Source organism: Orcinus orca, chromosome 7 (assembly GCF_937001465.1).
Source record: "Orcinus orca chromosome 7, mOrcOrc1.1, whole genome shotgun sequence".
Lineage (NCBI taxonomy): Eukaryota > Metazoa > Chordata > Mammalia > Artiodactyla > Delphinidae > Orcinus > Orcinus orca.
The window spans coordinates 21,803,257-21,826,616 of record NC_064565.1 but is presented as its reverse complement, the minus strand read 5'-3'; the positions used below and the strand labels follow the sequence as shown (position 1 = coordinate 21,826,616).

Sequence of the window (23,360 nt, the reverse complement as noted above, 5' to 3'; positions counted from 1 at the left end):
TTGGGACCTTCTGTCTGAGAACCTGGTCCACTTGCTCTGGGGGTAGCCCTTCTGGCCTCCCTGATAAAGCAGATTGGGATCGTCAAGCCCCTTTTTCAGCACCTCACTGACTGGGTTTCATCTCACAGCTTCCTCTGCTGATGCGTGAAATCCTTGAACTGGCTGCACTCATCTGCGTTCCGGAATCAGATCAGAAGGCTGGTTTTTCTGGGCGAGAAAAGGAGTGATTTAAATGTTCCCTGAGCTGCTGATGGCAGATTCTTTCCTGAGAATGGGTTTCAACTAGGAGGTGGAGGTTGGGCAGGGAGAGAGCAGAGGGCCCTGAGCTGACCCGCTGACCAGGGCCTGCTGGGCAGGAAGGAAGCAGCAATGGGTGGTGGGAAAGAAGGCTGGGGACCCAAAGGTGAGCTTTATTTCTACCCCCTTTTTTGTTCTGGGCCCTGTCTGATTCTACGCGAATGGATCCCTGACTTTCGATTTCAGAAACCCAAAAAGTAATTTTCTAAAATCATTTGTGAACACCAGAAAGTTGCCATTATTTATTGGATTAAATAGGAATGTTAACAATAAAAAATAACCCTCTGCCACATATAGTTGCCATCATTTCATAAAAGAAAGGTTTTAATGATAAAACATGTACTGGGAAAGACAATCTCAGAACAAAGCATATTCCTTTAAATTGGATAAATAGTTTTATAGGGAAAAAAATGATTACCTCTCTCTGTCTCCCTTTGCTGTGGGCCCAGGAAACTGTTGGCAGAGGCTGGCATCCTGGCACCAACTGTTTTTTGAGAATCACATCCACCCCGGTTCTGAAACCCAACCAGTTTGTAGTTCAAGACACCATGCCTCCCCCTGGTGGCCAAAAGGAGTAGCTGTAGCAGCTAAAGGGCTCTCACAATATATTTAGGGCCGTGTCCTGTTGATTGTGTTCTTATACTTATTTCACCCACCATGCACTAAGGGTGGGGCTATGTAGGGTAGGGCCACATGAAGATGAAGAGAGCCAGGCCCCTACTATCAAGGAGATTTTCCATGACACTGACGTTTCAGACAAAAGTTAGCGAAAATGTTTGGATTTGTGTGTTGAAACATCAACTCCCCAGCAAGGTGGTTTTACTTCATCTCTGGGTCCAGAGGCCCAGGGTAGTCACAGACACCTCTGTGGTGGCATGCAGTCGATCTGTCAGCATCCGAGCAGTCCTGTGAACTAGGGCCCATTGGCCACCTGGTGCTTTATCTCCATCTCTGCCTGGAAGCCTAGGCCCACAGGTGCTGAAGAAGCTGGAAAGAAACAGCACAGACAAAAGTGGCCGTGCTGTTTCCCACAGGACATTCCTGCTCCCACCTCCTCGGTGTCTAAATCCTGCTTATCAGGCCATCCCCAGGTCAGGCAAGCCTACCTTTCCCACGAAGTCCTTCCATGCCTCCTCCAAACCCACAGTGACTCCTGTGCCCTCAGGACTACTCACTACCATCATTTTCTCTTATTTTATTTTTCAAGCAGGCAGGAGATTTCCTGATGGCTGAGGCTGTGTTTTATCCGTTTTCTTTCCATCTCTGCTTCTCAAATGACATCCCAGAGCTTTCAATTTTCTCTTTTGTTATGCAGAGGAGCTGCCAACTTCCTTTCAAATATTAGAGCTGCACTTAAGCCTAATCAAAATATTTTGTCATCAAAAATGAGAAATTAAGTCAATTTAGGCCATTTGGCTGTAACAAAAAAATCCCCAAGTCTCTATGGCTTAAATTAAGTTTTTTCTTCCTAATTCTACATGACCCATGTAGGTCGCTTGGGGGTAGGGTTACCTGAATTAACAAACAAAAATACCCAGCTAAATTTGAATTTCAAATGATCAATCTTTTTTTGTTTAGTATGTCTCCAAAAATGCATACTAAAAGTTATTATTTTAATTATTTGAAATTCAAATGTACATCCTGTATTTTATCTGGCAACTCCACTTGGGGGTTACCTGTTGAGGTTCTTCTGTTACCCTGGTGATATCTCAGTCTTGGCTTCCTTATTACATGAGGAAGACGTTGGCAGGACATTGGGAAGGATGAGAGGATGGAAAGGGTGGTACCCACAGCTCATTCTAGAAAGCAGAACTGAGGTTCGGGTATTGAGTAGATTAAAGATGGCTGCAGATTCTTTGCTATTCATCCCCTTGAATGTGGAGCAGCCTTAGTGGTCCAACAGAACCACTAGACCAATAGAATGTGGCCGAAGTGACACTGTATAACTTCCAGGGCTTGGTTAGAAGAAGGCTTGAAGTTCCCACCTTGGTCTCTTGGAACACTACCTCAAAGCCCCAGCTTACTTTGTAAGAAGTCTGACTACCTTGAGGCCACCATGTTGGCATAGTTACGTGTAGCTGCTCCAGTTGACAGTCCAGCTGAGCCCAGCCTTTCAGCCATTCACACCAAGGCCCCCCAACTATGAGTGAAGCTGTCTTGGATCCTCCAGTTCAGCCTAAGTATCACACCGTCTAAGTATCACAGCCTGATCTCAGTTGATGCTATGTGGAACTGAAACATCCCCCAGCTAAACTTGGCCTGAATTCCTGACCCATAAAATCACAACATATAATATGGAAATTGTCTTAAAGCCACTAAGCTAGTGAAACAGATAATGTACACTTAACACTCACTCCCAGGTGCCTGATTTCCTTTTCTCTTTACCCAGATCCTTCATACTGCATGCCCGGATGCTATAACCAGATTTCACCAGTGAGGAGGTGTGATTAGCCTGGGGTCTCCACCTTCAACAGAGATGCTCCAGATAAACTCTTCTTTCAAGCAGAGTTTGAGCTACACCGCAGGTACAAGTTTCTTGTCAGCTTAAATCCAACAAGTAATCAGTCCAGTGTTGAGTGAGCATCTCCATGGGGAGGGAACTGCTGGATGGTGATGGAAGAGGACCCTCACCTTATATATCGTGTGAAACAGCTCACTGTGGTTTAACAAGTGCACTCATATGCTTAATTAATTTGTTTCTTACCATTAGCTTATGAAGCAAATATTATTTTATTACACAGACATGTAAATCAAAACCAGGTCACACAAGCAATAAGTGCCGGAGATGGGATTTCAACTTAGGCTTATCCACCAATTATTTTCCACAATGTGAAAGCCTTAAAAGACAGATGCAAACCTTCATTTTACAAATGAGAAGATTGAGGACCAGTAAGAAGATAATATCACTGCTGTGCTTTATTACTAACCATGAATCTCTGGCTGGGAACACTCCAGTCTGGCCCTAAAGGCTCTCTGGAGCGTAGACCAAAGCTGTGTTGAGTGAGTGTCTTCAGAACTGTTGCTTTAGGGGGGATAATGGAGGAGATGGTATCCGCGCCGCCCTTTCTTGTATGTTCCCAGGGAACACGAGCCCTTGGTCGTTCTGTTTAGCTCCCGGCTGGGGTGTGTGGGAGCTATCACTTGGCTCATGAACAGTTCATGGGTCCAAAGTGCTGGAGTGGTAGCGTGAGCTCTTCTCTGGAGAGAACATCCTCCCATGAAACCATCCATCCCTGTGGTCCAGGATGGGTCACAGAGACAGTTTCATCTTTGCTCCAGAGCATGGAAAAGTAGAGGAACAGTGAATTGGTGGGGCTGTTTGTGGATCGTAAGTCACTCAAAAGACCATCCCTGGCTTGTTCTGGATGTCTCGGTCTGCCAGGGTGGCCATATCCAAGTCAGCATCCATCAGCAGCTGGGGACACAAACTGTGTACAAATAGAGAGGGATCCTGTGTGACTTGGACAGGAAGTCCAAGTGGATTCAGGCACTCTAAGTTGAAGTCTCTCTGGAGATTAAGTATTTATGAAGCGCTTTGTACCCGCAAAGTGAATTTCAATCATTTATCATCTAAAAACACAGTATCACTGTAACATACAAATATTTGTGTCATGGCTGATGACTCAAACTTGAACTCCTGCCTGTAAAAAGGGGGACATTGTCATGCACTTGGGATCTATTTTTAATGCTATTGTGAAGGAAGATCAGGAATTTTAGAAACAAATATACGAGTCTTGATCCAGACCCATCATTACCATGCAAACCTGTAATTCCCTTGTGTGTCACTTCTGAAAACTCTGGCTCTCCTGTGGGCAGGCAGCAGTAAAAGGTGGATCCTTCTAGATGAATCTCTAGTAACTCTTTCCTCTGTATTCCACAACAAGGTGATTTGCCTTTGTGTAGCCCTTTGTGTTTGAGATGACCAGATGACTGGGATGATGGTGATTTTGAATATGTGTATGGCTGAGAAGACCACACCAATTAGTTTTCATCTAGAGATTAAGGTGGCCACTGCTTTGCCTTGTGGCAGTTGAAGCTGTTTGCAAAACCAGGGGCTGATTGTGGCTCTTTCTGAGATTACCAAGAAGACTCCAAGAAGCTGTGGCTACATTTTTTTTTTTTCCCTCTGACTGTTCAAATGATCCCATTTACAAAAGACTTTTCTCCTTAATCTAGCTAATCTCTCTAATTGTCTAAAACCCTGCTTTGCTTTTTAGTTATAATTATTGACCATAGGGTCTAAAAGGAATTTTATAGACCATCGGGTTCAGCCCTCTTATTTTACTCATGAAGAAACTGAGAATCGAAAAGGTTGAAAGGAAGACGAGAATCCAAGTTTTCCAAGTCTTCCTTCCACTCTGTATTTCAGAATCTTGTGCTGTTGGATGTAATTAAATGTGTTCCCCCAGCTCCACTGAATGGTTTTTACCTTGGACTTTTCTACATTCCACAGCGTGCCTTGTATAGGGTTCATGCATAGCACAGCCAATTGGCAGTTGACTGGTAATGGCTGCCAGGAGACCTGTGTTGAGGAGTCAGTCAGGCTGGCCCTCTGTCACTGGTCAAGTTTCTCTCCAAATGTGACCTCTACCAAGAGGACTTGACCACCCCAGCTAAAGTACCTTTCCTCCTCCCTCTTCTCAGCCACTCCATCTCCTTTCCTTGCTTAATTGTCTTCCTCTCACCTCTCATTATCTGAAATACCCTTTCTTGTGTATTGCCTTCTTCTCCCAGTAGAATATAAGCTCCAGTAGGGCAGGGACTATGTTTACCTTGTTCGCTGCAGTGTCTGCTGTGCCAGTTAGAGTGCTGACATGTAGGAAACACCCAGTAAATATCTGTGGAAGGGATGGCCAAGTGCTGTAATTGATTAGTGATGTCTGCCACGGGCAGTGGATGTCAGTGCTAAGCTTTTGTCATCACAGGATTGGTTGTTAATAGCCAACCAATTCTGGATGCAAAACTGGTTTCCTGGGCTTCCCTGGTGGCACAGTGGTTGAGAATCTGCCTGCCAATGCAGGGGACACAGGTTCGAGCCCTGGTCTGGGGAGATCCCACGTACACAGAGCAACTAGGCCCGTGAGCCACAACTACTGTGCCTGCATGTCTGGAGCCTGTGCTCCGCAACAAGAGAGGCCGCAATAGTGAGAGGCCCGGGCCTCCGCTTGCTGCAACTAGAGAAAGCCCTCACACAGAAACGAAGACCCAGCACAGCCAAAAATAAATAAATTAATTAATTAAAAAAAACAAAACTGGTTTCCTTCTGACATTCAGCTTGATTCTAGTCCATCTCCTGATGACCAGTTATTAGGTCCTCTGGAAATAGGAATTTATCTTAATCACTAATTAAGAATTTAAAAGGAGAAGGCACATTTTCTGCTGTTATCCTCTTTTCTCAAAAGTATAATAGTGTCATATTCATCATGGAGCATCTATGACGTAGCACAATTCTTCACACAATAAATATTCACTGACTGTTGTGTTTTTTCAATGTCATTTTTTTTAGTGAGGTTTTTTTTTTTTAATTTATTCATGGCTGTGTCGGGTCTTCGTTGCTGCACGCGGGCTTTCTCTAGTTGCTGCGAGCGGGGGCTACTCTTCGTTGTGGTGCACGGGCTTCTCATTGCAGTGGCTTCTCTTGTCGTGGAGCATGGGCTCGAGGCAGGCAGGCTTCAGTAGTTGTGGCATCCGGGTTCAGTAGTTGTGGCTCGTGGGCTCTAGAGCGCAGGCTTAGTAGTTGTGGCGCATGGGCTTTGTTGCTCCATGGCATGTGAGATCTTCCCGGACCAGTGCTCGAAGCCATGTCCCCTGCATTGGCAGGCAGATTCTTAACCACTGTGCCACCAGGGAAGCCCTTCAATGTCATTTTGAAGGGATTTCCAACTTTCCTGCTGATCTAGAATAGCTGCACCAGAGACACACTACATAGTACACAGTACACAGTGCACATTGGTGTGACTGATTGAGACCCAGGTGTGTAAAGCCATGAGCAAAGTTCAGGTAAATATCCAAATTAAACTGTCCTAAAGTAGGGTGAGCAGCATTCATTACCTTATCACTGAGTACTGGCTTTTCTCATCCATCCCCTCCTGGAAGTCAGTATCTGAAATTGGCTAGTGTGAGGAAGGAGAGATTTGAGAAAAATAAAAGACCAAAGAGAGAGTTAGTGCTTAAATATATTTGGAATTCATCTCTGTTTCTTTTAATCTCTTTAATGGTGGTAAATATGGAAACACTTATAGCAGGTAGAGGTTTTTGGAAGTTGGCTCCTTTTTAACCCAATCCATACTGTTGTTTCATGTGAAAAACAAGATAGGAAGCAGTGCCCTGGTAAATCTGATTTAATATTTCCTAGGACTCTGGGGTTGTATACCATATACTCTCCTAAATCTGATGGCGTCAGTATGACCTGACATTTAATTAATTGCATAGACTATTTAAAATTAAAATAGCAACAGGCTCAGAGTTCTTTTCAAGCTTTAATACACTCTCCTTTTAAAAATATATTTTTCATAAATTACTCTGCTGTCTGGCAGGCCATCACATTCTTCAGTTTCTGTAATAAAAGGGGGAATGGTGCTATGGGGGTGGGGAATGGTGCTATGGGAGCGTGAAATGTGAAACACAGAGGAGAACACCTTGGTTGAACATGAGCGGACAGTAATCAAGTCCGTTAATCAAAAGTGCCTCTTAAATCTCTGCGAGTTGAAAACTGTAGCATCCAGGGATAGATTAAAGAGGAAATATAAATTGGCAGAAGACCTTGCCTGGGCAGGTCACATCTCAGAGTCTCTGATTAACAGAGTGTTGCTTTCAGTGGGATTTGTTTTCCCTGGGTTATCTTTTGAAGTTTATTTTATAAAAAACAGTGGGTCTGAGCTACAGTGTCTCCTTCTCACGGCTGTGGAAAAAATCACCAAATCAAATTGTAGAGAATCTTGCAAAGCTCTTCAGGCCAACATCTCACATCTTTCCAACATCAGATTACCCTGACTCTCCTGACGCCCATGTAACACAAATAACTCCTGTAGCCTTTTTATTCCCTCAATTCCAGTGTTCCATATCCAAGGCCACAAGGATTCCTCAGCACTTCTGAAGGGTATTTTAATCTTAGTGGTCATTGGTGCCATTTAGTCGTTCTTTGGTTTGCTTATTATTTTATTCATCAACTCATTCAAAAATATTTCTTGATCATTTATGTCTAAGCCCAAAATCGCATGTGAGAAGAAAGGCGAAAAGACCCCATGACTATTTTCTGGGTGCTCGCGATACAGTGGCGAGAGAGGTCAGCATTTAGTACAAAATACGGCAGGGTCTGGCTACCCTGAGGCTCTCCGAGGAACAACGGGGGGCAAGTAGAAAGGAGTCCGGAAATCTCGGCGAGTTGCGGAGGGGAGGGTTCCCAGGAAAGTTCTCAGGTAGGAGAGGAGCTGGGAGGTTGGGAACAGGAAGCAAGGTGTGAGTGAACACACGTGCAAGGGAGTGGAGGTGACAGAACGTGGCTTGCTCAGAAACAGCAAGTGCAGCAAGAGTGATCGAGACTGAAGCGTGGAGGTGTGGGCAGCAGGCAGGAGCCAGGTCCTAGAGGATCCTATGCCAGGGTATAAGGGGAAGCCATCCCAGGATTTTCAGTGGGTGAAATGCACTAGATCTGCATGTTGCAAAGACCGTTCCGATTTGAGTGATGGAGAAACCTAGAAGCTGAGCCCTAACCTGGGAGAGAAATGGCTAGAGCATGGGCTGCTAAGAGGAGTGGAAAAAGGAAATTTGGCGTATGTTCTAGAAATCTCCAGGGCTAATGTGAATTAGGCCACGTCTGGTGAGAAGGACGATGTTAACTTGTTCCAAGGTTGCTTTCACTTTGATTTGCTCGTGAAACCTCAAGAAGGCAGCTGATATGCCATTTGTGACATGAGGACGGAGGAAGGTCTCCCACGGCTCCCCTTGTTTCTAGAGATGTCCCGTAGTTTGCATGTTTTGGCAGTCCACTTAGTGAGATGTCTGCCAGCTCAGAGAGGCCAAGGGCCGGGGGTTTCATGGCCCTGATACATCAGCACCTGGGACCACTGCTAGTTCCACACGAGGCCAGTCACACCCTCACGCTAAGGTCTGAATTCTGGGTCTTAAGATCCTGGATTGAGCAATTTCCCCCTTTTCCTATGTGTTTTGTTTTTCTTTATCCTAAAGTGAGATTGGAGAAGGGTAGAAACTTCAGGACATTTGAGTTTGAGCCATTCGTGGGACTCAGGGAAGATTTGGGTCTGGGGTCAGTGTTTGGGTCATATTTGAGATTTAAAAAAAAGACGGGGTGGAAACCACCGAGGCATGGGAATGATGGAGAATGTGTAGGGCATCAGGACAGAGCCTGGAAAACATTCGTATTTAATGAGAAGAGGAGTGTTATGGACTGAATGTTTGTGTCCCCCCCGCCCCCCAAATTCGTGTGTTGAAAGCCTGACTCTCACTGTGCTGGTATTTAAAGATGGGGCCTTTGGGAATCAATTGTTGTTAGATGAGGCCACGAGGGTGGGCTCCTCGTGATGGCGTTAAGTGGCCTTGTACGAAGAGACAGAGCTCTCCCCCCGACCCCCGAGCGCACGCACCAAGAAAAGGCCATGGAAGACACGCAGAGAAGGCGCCGTCTGCAAGCCAGGAAGAGCACTTTCACCAGGCGCTGAATCCGCCTGCATCTTTCTTGGACATCCCACCTCCAGAACTGTGAGAAATAAACTTCTGCTGTGTAAGCCACCCAGTCTGGAGTTTTGTTATGACAGCCCAGGCTAAGACAAGGAGCCAAAGAAGAAGAATAAAAACGCTGATGAGAGAGCTAAAGGGAGAAGCTTGGGGTAGTAGCTTCATGGAGGTTAAAGGATTAGACAGATTTAGGAAGGAAGAAATGGTCCTCCAGCTGTGTCTAGAGAGATCCAAATCGGAGGTGTCTACTGGGCTCTATCAGTTGATTTTAGGCTTAAAGGCTTGCGTTGTCGTCCATGTGTGCATTATGGGTGGCTCTTTCAGGTGAGATAAACTGATTAAGAACCACTGTAAAGCGTATTTCCTACTTGATTGTGCCCGTTCTGATCACTGACAAAGTTTTGATTAAAATTCTATGGTTTTTTTCTTTCATATTGCAATGGTAGCAGCTATTCGTTATACGAAAAACAGAAAATTTAGATTAGGATAAAAAAAATGAAACAAATATTTAAAAATCTTCCATATTATTATTATCTAGAGAAACTGCTTTTTTTTTTTTTTTTTTTTGCGGTACGCGGGCCTCTCACTGCCGCGGCCTCTCCCGCCGCGGAGCACAGGCCCCGGACGCGTAGGCCCAGCGGCCACGGCCCACGGGCCCAGCCGCTCCGCGGCATGTGGGATCTTCCTGGACTGGGGCACGAACCCACGTCCCCCGCATCGGCAGGCGGACTCCCAACCACTGCGCCACCAGGGAAGCCCGAGAAACTGCTTTTAAAATTTCATTTTGGTATTTATATTCTTCCTCTCTCTCTCCATGTATAGTAGATGTATATATATGTGTACATATATGTATCGTATAAATACAATGGGATCATGTTATTTTGTGACCTGCTTTTTTCAACCTAGTGAACTCATTCGAGGCCAATAAATATTTCTGCACGGAATAATTTTTTAGATGGCTCTAACCTATCTCGTACTGTTGGACATTTAGGTTGCTATTATAAATGATAATGTAATGACTGTCCTTCTAGCCCCAAATTCATTCACATTCTTAATTAGTTCCTTTGGTTAACTTCCTTAAAGTAGAATTTTAGGGTCAAAAAGTGTTCACACTTTAAAGAAAGTACAGGAGTGTCCACACGTTTGTATGCTACATGTATGAAATATCAAGAAACATTCTTTAAGTCAGAATTGGTTGAGCGTGACTAATTCCTCACCATTTTTTGGGGATACCCATATACAGTTTACCATGCACATTTATATAAATGTAATCTAAAAGATTTACAGCAAATTCTGATGCCAACTTTTAGTTCTTTCACACCAAGGAAGTAGCTGGAGCCCATAAGCAGTGGGAACAAGAGAGCAGTCTCTTTTAGACTATTTTGGCTATTTCTCTGCTTACCCACATACTGCAGTGATTTGTGCTAAATTCTTAGAATTTACTTGTGTACTTGTCCAAAGTTCTGTCTCGAGGCATTGAATTTTTCTTAACTAATTTCTGTGGAAGATTTTTACTGCTTGCTAGGTGCCTGCTTTTCTACTGATGAGAAGTGGCTCTGTGAGGTGTGTCCTCTGCCTTTCTGGGTAGAAGTTCTGTGCTCTGTGTGGTGATAAGAAGTTTGGGGCACCATGGTGGTCAAGGAGCATTTTAAATCTGTTCTGTTGGCAAGCGTTCCATGTAGGTGGCAGACTGAGGTGAAGATGGATCCTTCTTGTGCGGTATTACAGTGATTTCCCACAGAGAGCTCACCACACGTGTAACCACTTCATGTGTTCATGCAGTGAACACTTATCAAGGATCCACCATGTGCCGGGCGCCGCTTGTGGGCAAAACAGACAATACTTCTGTCCACCTGGAGCTTCCATTCTTGTAGGGGATTCAGACAGAAAGTGTATAAGAAGTAATCAAGGTAACATCACGTAATTTTATTTTATTGAAGTATAGTTGGTTTACAGTATTGTGTTAGTTTCAAGTGTATAACATAATGATTCAACTTTTTTGCAGATTATATTCCATTAAAAATTATTATAAGCTATTGGGTATAATTAATTCCCTGTGCTCTACAGTAAACCCTTTTTTTTGGTATAGTAGATTGTGTCTGTTATACAGTAAACCCTTTTTTGTATAGTAGATTGTATCTGTTAATCCCATGCTCCTAATTTGTCCCTCCCGCCATCCCTCTCCTCATTGCATATCACACAGTTTTAAATGTCATGGTGACAATAGAACTGACTGATGCAGTAAGTGTAGCAGAGGTCACGGTGATGGGAACACATCATTGGGTTGGGTGAACAGGTGATGCTTGAGTTGAAGGTTGGATAAGGAGAAGGGGCCGGCTTTGGGAAGATCTGACAGCAGGTCGTTTAATGGAGAAGAACAGAAGTGCAGAACTCCCTCAGGGGGCCAATTTGGGTGTGTTTCAGTCACAGAAAGAGGCCCAGGTTGGCTGGAGCAGAGTCAGTGCACAGAGGGTGGTCAGAGATGAGCTGAAGGGGCAGGTGGAGAGAGTTGACATGGAGACTTTGGGGTCATGTTAAGGAAACTGGATGCTTTCAAAGCGTGATGAGATGCTTCACTGTGCTTAGGCAGGAGAGTGGCATGTCTGTTTTACATTTGTAAAAGATTGTAGGAAGTGAATCAGAGAAGGGAATTCTGTCGAAGCGAAGGGAGTAGAGAGCTCTCTTGTCATGGAATAAACAAGGGATTCCTAGGAAGAGTGAATACTAAACTGTGTTGAATTCTTCTGAGAGGATGCGTAAGATGAGGACAGAAAAACATCTTTTGAATTTAGCAAGATGGAGGCCATCGAGGACCTGGACAAGAGAAGCTTCATGGCAGAGATCAGGATGGAGAACTGATTGGAGTGGGTTGAACAGACAAAGGTGCCCTGGGAAGAGACTGAAATGGAGCAGCTCTGGGCTTGCAGGTGACCACACAGCTAAGGATAGAAGTAAGGCAAAGAGATAAAAAGGGGATCAAGGGACACTCTACATACTGAGCGGGGTTACCTCTAGCCCCCTTGCCTTTCCCAGCAACCAGAATGCGGGCAGCCATACCTAAGAGTGCAGGCTAGGAGGTGTCTAGCCTGCACTAGACTTCTGCCTGGAGACACCAACTAGGGTGAGATAAAAGAACTCCTGACACTGACATTTGAGGAGCCACAACAAAGGAGTCTGGTCCCCACTCTCTGACTGTACAGTGTGCTCACCAGTTAGCACACTGCACCCACACACAAATAGTTTCCAGTCATGAGTGCCTCACTTTTAAACAAGAACAAAAAGCCAGTGAAAAACATATATTTAAAATAGCCCTCTACGATGAAAGACAGAGAAGAAAGTGAACAAACTGGGGGGCGGGAGGGAAGGAGAAAAGAAACCAGAGAAAGCAGACAATGTGGAGGTCAGACCAACACTAAAAAAGAACCCTGTAATTAATATCTTCAGAGGCATAAGAGAAGATTTTATGTTCATGGAAGAGAATAGGGTACTATAAAAAGGAACATTTAGAGAGAAAAGATAGAAGGTTGGAAATTTACATAAACATACTACAATATATAAAGTAGATAACTAGTAAGAACCGACTGTATAGCACAGGGAACTCTTCTCAATACTCTGTAATGACCTATGTGGGAAAAGAATCTAAAAAAGAGTGGACATATGTATATGTATAACTGATTGACTTTGCTAACACAACAGAAACTAACAGCAGAAACTACACAACATTGTAAATCAACTATACTCCAGTAAAAATTAATTTAAAAATATGCTAGAGAGATTGGTATTAAAGTTAAGGAAATCTTTCTGATTGTAAAACATGACAACAACAAAAAGAGAAAAAAGTTAAAAATTGATATGCTATGGTAAAATTAAAATTGAAAGAAAAAGGAAGCTCAGCTGTTGGTCAACTCAAGATTTAAAATTATAAGAAAACAGAAAATGAAATGAAATGCTCACTAGTAAATAAAATGAAAAAAGCATATTTATTGACATAGAACAATAGTTATAATTAAGTGAAAATGCACATTACAGAATGTTGTTTTTTAAAAAATTATATTTATGCAAAACAAAGTATAGAGGGTATATATCAAAATAAGCATATGAATGGATTGTGAGATTATGGGTTGTGTTAGTTAGGACAGGCTGAACTGTTGTAGCAAATAGACCCCAACAGCCAATGGCTCAAATATTTTTAAGCAGCTTTATTAAATATAATTCATATACAATACTGTTATTTAAAATGTACGATTCAACCTTTCTTAGTGTATTCACAGATATGTACAACCATCACCATAGTAAGTTTTAAGCATTTTCATCTCCTCAAAAAGTAACCCCAGACTCTTTGGCTATCACCCTTCTATCCCCCCATTGCCAAGCTCCCAACCGTAAGCAACCACCTATCTGCTTTCTGACTCTGTAGATTTCCCTATCCTGGACGTTTCATGTGAATGAAATAATGGCATTTGTGGTCTTTTGTGACTGCCTTCTTTCCCTTCGCATAATGTTTTTGAGGTTTGTTCATGTTGTGGAATTCATCAGCACTTCATTCCCTTTTATGGCTGAATAATATTCCATTGTGTGGCTAAACCACATTTTGTTAATCAGTTCTTCGTTTGATGGATGTTTGGGTTGTTTCTAACTTTGCCTATTATAATGTTGCTATAAACATTCATGTATAAGTTTTCATGTGGGCGTATGTTTTAACTTCTCTTGGGTATATACCTAGGAGTAGAGTTGGTGGGTTATACTGTAACTCTGTATTTGATTATTTGAGGAATTGCCAGATTGTTTACCAAAGTGGCCGCACCATTTTAAATTCCCACCAGCTTTGTATGAAGGTCCCATTTTCTCCACTTCCTAACCAACACTTGTTGTTATATGACATTTGATTATAGTCATCCTATGGGTGTGAATAGGTATCTTATTGGGATTTTGATTTGCATTTCCCTGATGACTAGTGATGTCACGTATCTTTGCAAGTTCTTACTGGCCATTTGCATATCTTCCTTGGGAAAACACTTATTCAGAGCCTTTGCCTATTTGTAAACTGAGTTTTTGCCTTTTTACTGTTGAATTCTTTATAAGTAAAAGCTCTTTATATATTCTAGATACAAGTCCCTTATCAGATACATGATTTGAAAATATTTTCTCCCATTCTGTGGATTGTCTTTTTTATTTTCTTGATGGTGTCCTTTGAAGCACAAAAGGTTTTAATTTAATTAATTTAATTTATTTCTTTGGCTGCATCAGGTCTTCGGTGCGGCATGTGGGATCTTTGTTGTGGCGTGCAGGCTCTTCATTGCAGCGCGTAGCGTTCTTTCTAGTTCTGGTTTTCTCTCTCTAGCTGTGGTGTGGGAGCTCCAGAGCATGTGGGCTCTGCAGTTTGTGGCACGCGGGCTCCCTTGTTGAGGCGCACAGCCTCTGTAGTTGTGATGCGTGGGCTTGGTAGTTGTGGTGCACAGGCTTAGTTACCCCACGGCATGTGGGGTCTTTGTTCCCTGATCAGGGATCAAACCCGCATCCCCTGCGTTGGAAGGCAGATTCTTTACCACTGGACCACGAGGGAAGTCCCAAAAAGGTTTTAATTTTGATGAAGTCCAATTTGTCTATTTTTTCTCTTTTTGCTTGTGCTTTTGGTGTCACATCTAAGAATCCTTTGCCAAATCTCAAGTCATGAAGGTTTACCTCTATGTTTTCTTCTAAGAGTTTTATTGTTTTACTTCTTACATTTTGGTCTTCGATTCAATTTTTGTTTGTTTTGAATATGGTGTGAGGTAAAGTTTTAGTTTAATTCTTTTGAATGTGCCTAATCAGTTGTCCCACTGCCGTTTGTTGAAACAACTATTCTTTCTCCCTTGAATGCTGTTGACACTCTTGTGGAAAATTGGTTGACCATTGATGTGTGGATTTACTTCTGGACTCTGAATTCTATTCCATTCATTTAAATGCCCATCGATATGTTAGTACCACTTTTTGATTAACATTGCTTTGTGGTAATTATCAAACTGGAAAGTGTGACTCCTCCCATTTGTCCTCCTTTTTCTGAATTGTATTGGCTATTCTGGTCCCTTGCAATTCAATATGGATTTAGAATTGGCTTGTCAGTTTCTACAAAGAAGTCAGCTAGGATTCTGAATAGATGTTGCTTTGAATCTGCAGATCATTTTGGGGATTATTACCATCTTAATATTGTCTTCTGATCCATAAACATGGCATATTTATCCATTTGTTTAGCTCTTCTTTAATTTCTTTTGATAATGTTTTGTAGCTTTCAGCATATACATTTTGTACTTCTTTGTTAATTTATTTGTAAGTATTTTATTCTTTTTAATGCTATTGTGAATTGAGTTGTTTTCATAAATTTATTTTTGGATAATTTATTGCAAGTGTATAAAATACAATTGATTTTTGTGTAACTTATCTTGTTTCCTATAACTTTGCCACACTCATTTATTAGTTTTACTAGGCTTTTGTTGGATTCATTAGAATTGTCTATGTACAAGGTCATGTCATCTGTGAATAGAGATAATTTTACTTCTTTTTTACAATCTGGTTTCCTTTTATTTCTTTTTCTTCACTAATTGCTATTTACAAACTGAATATTTGTGTCTCCCTAAAATTCATATATTTAAATCCTAATCCCCAATGTGATTGTATTAGGAGGTGTGGCCTTTCATAGGTGATCAAGTTATGAGGGCAGAGCCCTCCTGAATGGAATTAGTGCCCTTATAAAACAGGCTGTAGAGAGATCCCTTGACCTTTTTTCTGTGTGAGGACACAATGAAAAGACTGATCTATGAACCAGGAAGCTGTGCTCACCAGACAGTCTGTTGGCTCCGTAATCTTGGACTTCCCAACCTTCTGAACTGTGAAAAATAAATATTTGTTGTTTAAGTCACCCAGTCTGTGGTATTTTTTAAAATAGCGTCTCAAATGGACTAATTGCCCTGGCTAGAACATCAGTACAAGGTTGAATAGAAGTGGGCAAGAATGGACATCCTTGTCTTTTTCCTGATCTCAGCAGGAAAACTTTCAGTCTTTCACCAGCAAGTAGGAAGTTAGCTCTGGGATCTTCATAGGTGCCCTTTATCAGGTTGAGGATATTCCCTTCTGTTCTTAGCTTGTTGTCTGTTTTTATCCTGAAAGAGTGTTGGATTTCATCAACTGTTTTTTCTGTGTCTTTGAGATGATCATGAAATTTTTGTTTTTATCTATATATGATGTATTACATTAATTGGTTTTCCAGTGTTTAACCAACCTTGCATCCCTGGGATAAATTCCACTTGGTCATAGCTTTTATATATTACAGGAAGAGGAAAGAGCATAGAGGAGTATACATGGGGGTTTTGTGGCCCATGCCAATAAGTAGAACATATTACTACCATTCACATTAGTGAGAAGAAATGATGTGTCTCACTCACCAATGGAATGTAAGTGTTTCCCTGAACTGCAAGGGGTGCTGGGAAATGCAGTTTACCATGTGCTTAGCAGTTTCCCCACATGGATACTTTTTCTCATCCTTTTTTTTTTTTTTTTTTGCGGTACGCGGGCCTCTCTCTGCTGCGGCGTCTCCTGTTGCGGAGCACAGGCTCCGGACGCACAGGCTCAGCAGCCATGGCTCAGGGGCCCAGCCGCTCCGTGGCATGTGGGATCTTCCCGGACCGGGGCACGAACCCGTGTCCCCTGCATCGGCAGGCGGACTCTCAACCACTGCGCCACCAGGGAAGCCCTCATCCTTTTTTTTTTAAATTGAGTATAGTGAAATGATTCAGTTATACATATACATATATATATACACATTCTTTTTCATATTATTTTCCATTATGGGTTATCACAGGACATTGAATATAGTTCCCTGTGCTATACAGTAGGACCTTGTTGTTTATCCATCCTCTATATAATAGTTGCTATATAATAGCATCTGCTCATCCCAACCTCCCTGTCTATCCCTCCCCCTCCCCTCCTCCCCCTTGGCAACCACAAGCCTGTTTTTTATTTCTGTGAGTCTGTTTCTGTTTCATAGACAGGTTCATTTGTGTCATATTTTAGATTCCACATATAAGTGATACCATATGGTATTTGTCTCTCTTTCCGACTGACTTCACTTAGTATGATCATCTCTAGGTGCATCCGCCACATGGATACTTTTAATTTTCTCAGAGCTCATCTGTATTTTCTAACTTCCCACAATGAATTTATTTTTATAACACCATATAAATATAAATTTAATTAAAAATAGAGACTAGGCAATGAAAAAGTAGAGATAGAACGTATATGAACAATTCTTTCTGAGAAGTTTTGCTGGTGCCACTTCTGGAGGAGGGGACTAGGTTAAGAGAAATATGGAGATTATTGTTAAATATGGAGATTCTAGCATATTCTTGCAAGCTGAGAATTATTCAAGAGGGAGGAAACAACTGATAATGAGTTTTTGAGTCGGCTGCCCTTAAAACCTTTATGGACTCTCTTTCTTACTAGAGAAAGGAGAAAGAAGAAAAGGAAAAAAAGTGGAAAAATGGTCACCCATTCTATTTCCACTCACTTGGGATTTCAAAGCTTTTTCTGAAAGACTTGTAAGCAGAAAAAAACAGTGTTTATTGAGCTTGACAATGTTAACAAATTGTGAAAATTTTAAAGGTAATTATTGTTGTTTTTCTAAAAAAATTCCTTTGATATGCTAATAGTTTTAATTAGGGTCACTAACTACAGAAACTTAGGTTGCAGAGAATGCCAGAACAACACACAGATGTGCAGAGTGTGAGCAGATTGCTATTTACCAACGAACTTTATGACACAAAAATGAGACCATCATGCAATGGGGCTACTCTCACTAACTTTCATGGAACTAGCTCCAATATCAGACAATCTTCTGAAAAATTTCATAAGTGATGAAAAGGAGGTCCTATGGGAATCTACTCAAAGTAAAGGGTTAGTTTTCACTGAGACAGTTGGGATCAGTTTCAGGGAGGAAGTGGCATTTGAGCAAATTCTGGAAGGCCAGTAGGATTTTGACAGGGTACTTGGAGAGAAGACATTATGGGCTGGGAGTGACCATATGGCTGGAAAGCAGAAGACGGGTTTTGGGAGGAACTAGGAATTGGCTTGACTGTGGCCGGTGAACATGAAGAGAGGGTCAGGAGAAGCTAAGTCCAGGGAGGGTGGTGACCGGCACAGCATGGAGGGTCTTGAATGCCAGCTTAAGGCACTGTGCTTTCTGCTCTGAGTCCTGACCAGTGTTTGGAAAAACTTACCTACTAATAGCGTGGAGAGGGAGGTGAGGAGGGGAAAAATACTGGAAGCAGATTAGAAGGAGGTGACTGCCACCCATGGTTTGTTCAGGAGGTAATGGAGACGTTGTCTACAGTTGACACAGAAAGATGTCGGGGAGATATTGAGACTCCCCTGGAGTGTGAGGAAGAGATTTTGCAACTTCCAGAGGGAACAGAGTGGTGATCACAGGTCCGAGGGACTCTTTGATCCTTCCCTACATGGGGAACAGAGAAAGTTTGAGGCAGATGCCATTTTAAGAGCCAACCTGTGGATTCTCTTTCCAAAGAGCACGCTTGCAAACTCTCAAGGGAAACCAATCCTTCATGCTGTTAAAGTTTCACAAGTTGTGGCATAGATTGTTCTTCAAATGCCAAATCTACCAAAGAACAAATCTCCAAGAGGCACCCTGAGGTTTGCAGCATTTGGCTCTGTATGTAGCCTTGGACATACTGAGCTCTGTCCCCTCTAAGGCTGGATGCTGCAGTCCTGCCCCATCCAGTCACCTAACTCTCACCTGGAAAAGTCCTCTTCTTTAGTGGGATTAAGTCACAAATGTCCTCACAGGCAAACACGCCTGCTCTGGCTGGCTGATCCTGGGCGTTTTGCTCCAGGCACTTCCCTCTGTGAATGTGTTGTTGGCAACCTCACTCTCCCAATCCTTTGTTCATTGTATTCATGTAGCAAGTCTTCACTGAGCACTTTCAGGCTGTCTGCTTCCCTGACTGCATAGACATGGCCTTGATGGTGAAGACAGGCAAACAGACTGGGAACTGTAAAACTCTATGAAGAGTGCTCTGCTGCAGGGGTAGGGGGATACACAAAGTGCCAAGGGAACACAAGGGAGACGTGTCAGAAATGCTTCCAGAAGTTAGTGACCCGCAGAGAACTTCAGTCATCTTGGATGAATTCCTCTCTCATACTCCAATCCCCACACATAATCATCAATAAATCCTGTTGGGGCTTCCCTGGTAGCGCAGTGGTTGAGAGTCCGCCTGCCGATGCAGGGGACACGGGATCGTGCCCCGGTCCGGGAGGATCCCACATGCTGCGGAGCAGCTGGGCCCATGAGCCACGGCCGCTGAGCCTGCGCGTCCGGAGCCTGTGCTCCGCAACGGGAGAGGCCACAACAGTGAGAGGCCCACGTACCGCAAAATAAAAATTAAATTAAAAATAAATAAATAAATAAATAAATTCTGTTGATTTTCCCCTATAATCTCTGTCAGGTCAGTTCTTTCCTTTCTACTACCTTCTCATAAAGGAACTTTCACAATAGCTTCCCTGGAAGGCAGGTGCTTAGAGGAGCCAGGCAGGCCTGGGCCTTCCAGCTATGTGGCCTTGAGCAAGTTATTAAACCTCTCTTGGTCTCAGTCTCTTCAACTAAAGAATGGGGACAGCAAAGCCTCCCTCATAGATATATGATGAAGAACCAATAAGATAATACTTTAAGAACAGCCCCAGGCCTGGCATTTAATTGATAACCATTCCAGTCTCTTCCCTGTGCATGCAATGTCTTCCTTTGTTTAATATACTCTGCCCACAACTGCTGAATTTATCGTCCCCTAGCTTTAATCTTATCTCTCCTTTGCTTGAAAACTTTCAGAGTCCCATAGTCTATAGAATAAAGTCTGAATCAGTCAGGAAAGAGGCACACACCGTAAGGAATGAGGGAAGAGAGTGTAAGGAAGGAGAAAGACTCCATGAGCACAGGACAGGAACCCAGATAATGCAAGCCTCTGGGCACCTGGAAGGTTCCCTGAGGAAGTGATCTCTGAGCTGCGGTGTTTTTTTTTGTTGTTTTTTTTTTTGGCCTCTTGGCCTGTGGGATCTGAGTTCCCCGACCAGGGATCGAACCCACACCCCCTACATTGGAAGTGTGGAGTCTTAACCACTGGACCGCCAGGGAAGTCCCCCCTTTTTTTTTTCCTGAGCTGTGATCTGGATGAAAGGAGTTTACTAGGTCAAAAGAGGGGCAGAGGAGGTGGGAGGTGGGAAGAACATTCCAGCGAGGCTGGAGTGCTGAGAGCAGGCAAGAGGTAGGGGATGTGAGCCAGGGGCCCGCCCAGGACACAGAGCCTGGCAGGCCAAGAGTTTGTGAAATAATTTCCATGTTTGAGCCAACGGGAGCCATGGGAAAGTTTTAAGCTCTGTTAGTTTAGACATCAGTTTCTCTTGTTAAGAAGGACAATCTCTGTATTCTTTATAGTAACCATCAAAGGTGCTCAAGAAATTTGATTGATGAAGTGGATGCAATTGTAATTATAGAAATAGCGGAAAAGAAATCTGGGAGGTGAATTTCCTGATTGTTTGGGTGAGAGTTCATTGAGACTGCGGCGTGATTCGCCAGCCACAGAGTGTCTGAGGGCTGCTGCTGAGATGGAGTTTGAGTTGATCCTGCTCTCCAGGAACATGCAGCTGTGACTAAAATACCCTGCATTTCCCCAGAGTAAGAAAACTCACGCTATCCCAGAGACCCAGACAAAGGGGAATTAGCTCGCTTGCACGGGAGCCTGGGGACCGGAAAGCTGATGGAGACTTTGCCGGTTCTTGGGTCTCTATGGAAACGGGCATATTCTGGGGAAGTTTTTTTCTTGGGAAGAAGAAGAGTGTTGGCTGCTTCCTTTCCTCTGGACACGCTCAGATGCAAGAGCATGAAGCAGCTGTCTCCAGGTTCACTGCAGACATGGGGCCATTCTATTCTTTCTGCCTTCTCACTCCAGTCCGCCCTCCTGTAGCGCTCACTGGAGCTCCAGTACCTGGTGTATCCAGCTGTCCCACAAAGAGTGAGAGCTCAGTAACGGGAGACACAAGCCACAAAACCAAGAGCCATGTGCCTAGTTCATCCTTGGATTTCCGGGCCTAGGATAGCATCTTCCACAGAGTGAATGTTCAACCATTTGTAGCAAAAAGAGGTGTGAAAAATGGAAAGGAACGATAGTCAAGTTCCCAGGTGGCCCTCTCCTTAGAGTTGAGAAGCAAAAACACATAGCTCAGGCCTCTCAAATTCTATGCACATACAATTGACTAGAGTTCTTGTTCTGATTTAGTAACTTTGGGGTGCAACCAGAAGTTCTGCATTTCTAACAGGCTCCCAGGTGATGCTCCCTTGGATCAGCCATTGGGTAGCAAGGAAGTAGATGGAAGAGCCGACTACACAGTCAAATTCTGAGAAAGGGCAAAAATCACTTATAACATTTTATAAGTTAGTAGCCTGCCTAACTCACCCACAAGGTGAATGTGCAAGCTCAGGTTCACATGCATAAGGTTCAGTGTATTTTTGGAATATTCATTTTATCTATGTCTGTGAGAATATATGGACATACAAACCAACCATATATGTATTGAAATTCATCTCCACACCCAACAGATTAGTGGTCAATTCAATAGCAATTCATAGCATATAATTCCAAGTGAATTTTAATTATTTCAGAATCATTAAATAGCTGTAGTTGTTTTCTTTTTTGTCATAGCTTCATTCATTCAACAGGCATTTGTGGAATACTTACCATAAAGCCTCTGTCTGGGCATTGGAAGGCACTCTTTCCGTTCTCCTTGAGCTCCTGGTCTGGTGGGTGAGACAGAGATAAAACAAATAATGACAGTATAGTGTGATGAATTGTCCATTCTGTCCAACAGAAATATAACGTGAGCCACAAATATGTTTTAAAATTTTCTGGTAGCCACATTAAAAAAGTAAAAACAAACAGGTGTAATTAACATTAATCACACATTTTGTTCAACCCAGTATATCCAAACTAGTTTCATGTAATCAGTATGAAAAGGTATTAGTGAGGTAGTTTACATTTTTTTTCCTGTTGAGTCATCAAAATCTGGCATGTACTGTATTTGCCCTGACACCGCATCGCAAGTTGGACCAGCCACATTTCAAGCGCTCCATAGCCACCTGCGGCTGACGACTTCGGCTAGACAGTGCGCGTCTCCACCATGGGGTGTCCAGCACCTTCGCTGGAGGCTAAAACCCCCAGCATCACACCCCCGCTGAGGGTCTGTGAACACATCACCCAATGTCTCCTAACTCTGCTTTCCTCCGGGGCTGTTTTGAGGATTTAAAGAATGAATAACACATAATATGTCTATCAAGACCTATGACCTGTTTTTATTTTTTTCTCTTTTCCCCTAAATACACTAACTAACCTTTGGAATCCTCACTTAGTAAGAAAAACCAGAATTAATTTGATCAGTTTTGCTACCGTCATTCACACGTAGTTGCAGATTGTGAATTTGTCTTAATGGAGAAGGGCTGGTGTATATATATGGTGCTCGCTATTTGTCGACCACTCAGAAGTCATTCCTAGGGAATTCCCTGGAGGTCCAGTGGTTAGGACTTCACGCTTTCACTGCCAAGGGCCTGGGTTCGATCGCTGGTCGGGGAACTAGGAACTAAGATCCCACGAGCCGCATGGCGTGGCCAAAAAAAAAAAAAAGTCATTCCTAGACCCCTCTCTCCTGATAGGCTTTTGCTGTTGCTCTAGAGGCCAGAGTACCACATAAATACTTGCTAGTAGAGGCCTTGCAAACCAGTTCTGTCCCATTCATTCTTTCATGCTTCCATGTGTTACTCAACAGCTAATATGCGCCAGGCTCTGTTCTAGTCACTGGGGGAGACAGATAAAAAAAAGATAAATAGGTAGATATGTTAGATAATGCTATGCAAAAACAGGAAAATAAAACATGGAAGGGAATGGGGGAAGGGAAGTTGGACTTATGAATAGTGTGGTCAGGGAAGTTCTCTCCACAAAGTTGAAACATGAGCAAAGGTTGCAGAAGGTTGGGGAGCCAACTGTATAGTTATAGAGGGAACAGCATGCTAGGCAGAGGGAACAGCAGGTGCAAAGGCCCCAAGGTGGGAAGCCTGACCTTATTAAAATAGTAGGAGCCAGTGTGGCTGGAGCAGAGTGGGCAAAGATTGTGCAGTGGGGAGAGGTCAGAGAGGGAAGGAGATGGCCAGATCATGTGGGCTTCTCAGCTCCTCTGAGGAGTTTGGAATTTACTCTAGAGTGTGTGGGGAAGCTACTGGAGTTCAGGGCAGAGCTGTGGTGTGATCTGATTTTCACTTGAATGTGCTCCCTCTGGTTATATGGAGA

The 23,360-nt window shown here is 43.1% G+C and overlaps 1 long non-coding RNA gene across 1 annotated transcript in view; it reads left to right on the top strand.

Moving 5' to 3' along the window:
* Window positions 1-23,360, top strand: part of LOC117203919 (uncharacterized) — a 131,858-nt gene that overhangs the window by 5,090 nt on the left and 103,408 nt on the right. The window contains exon 2 of the long non-coding RNA XR_004486881.2: window positions 2,687-2,822. This is a non-coding gene — a long non-coding RNA (uncharacterized LOC117203919). The remainder of the gene's footprint in view (window positions 1-2,686; window positions 2,823-23,360) is intronic.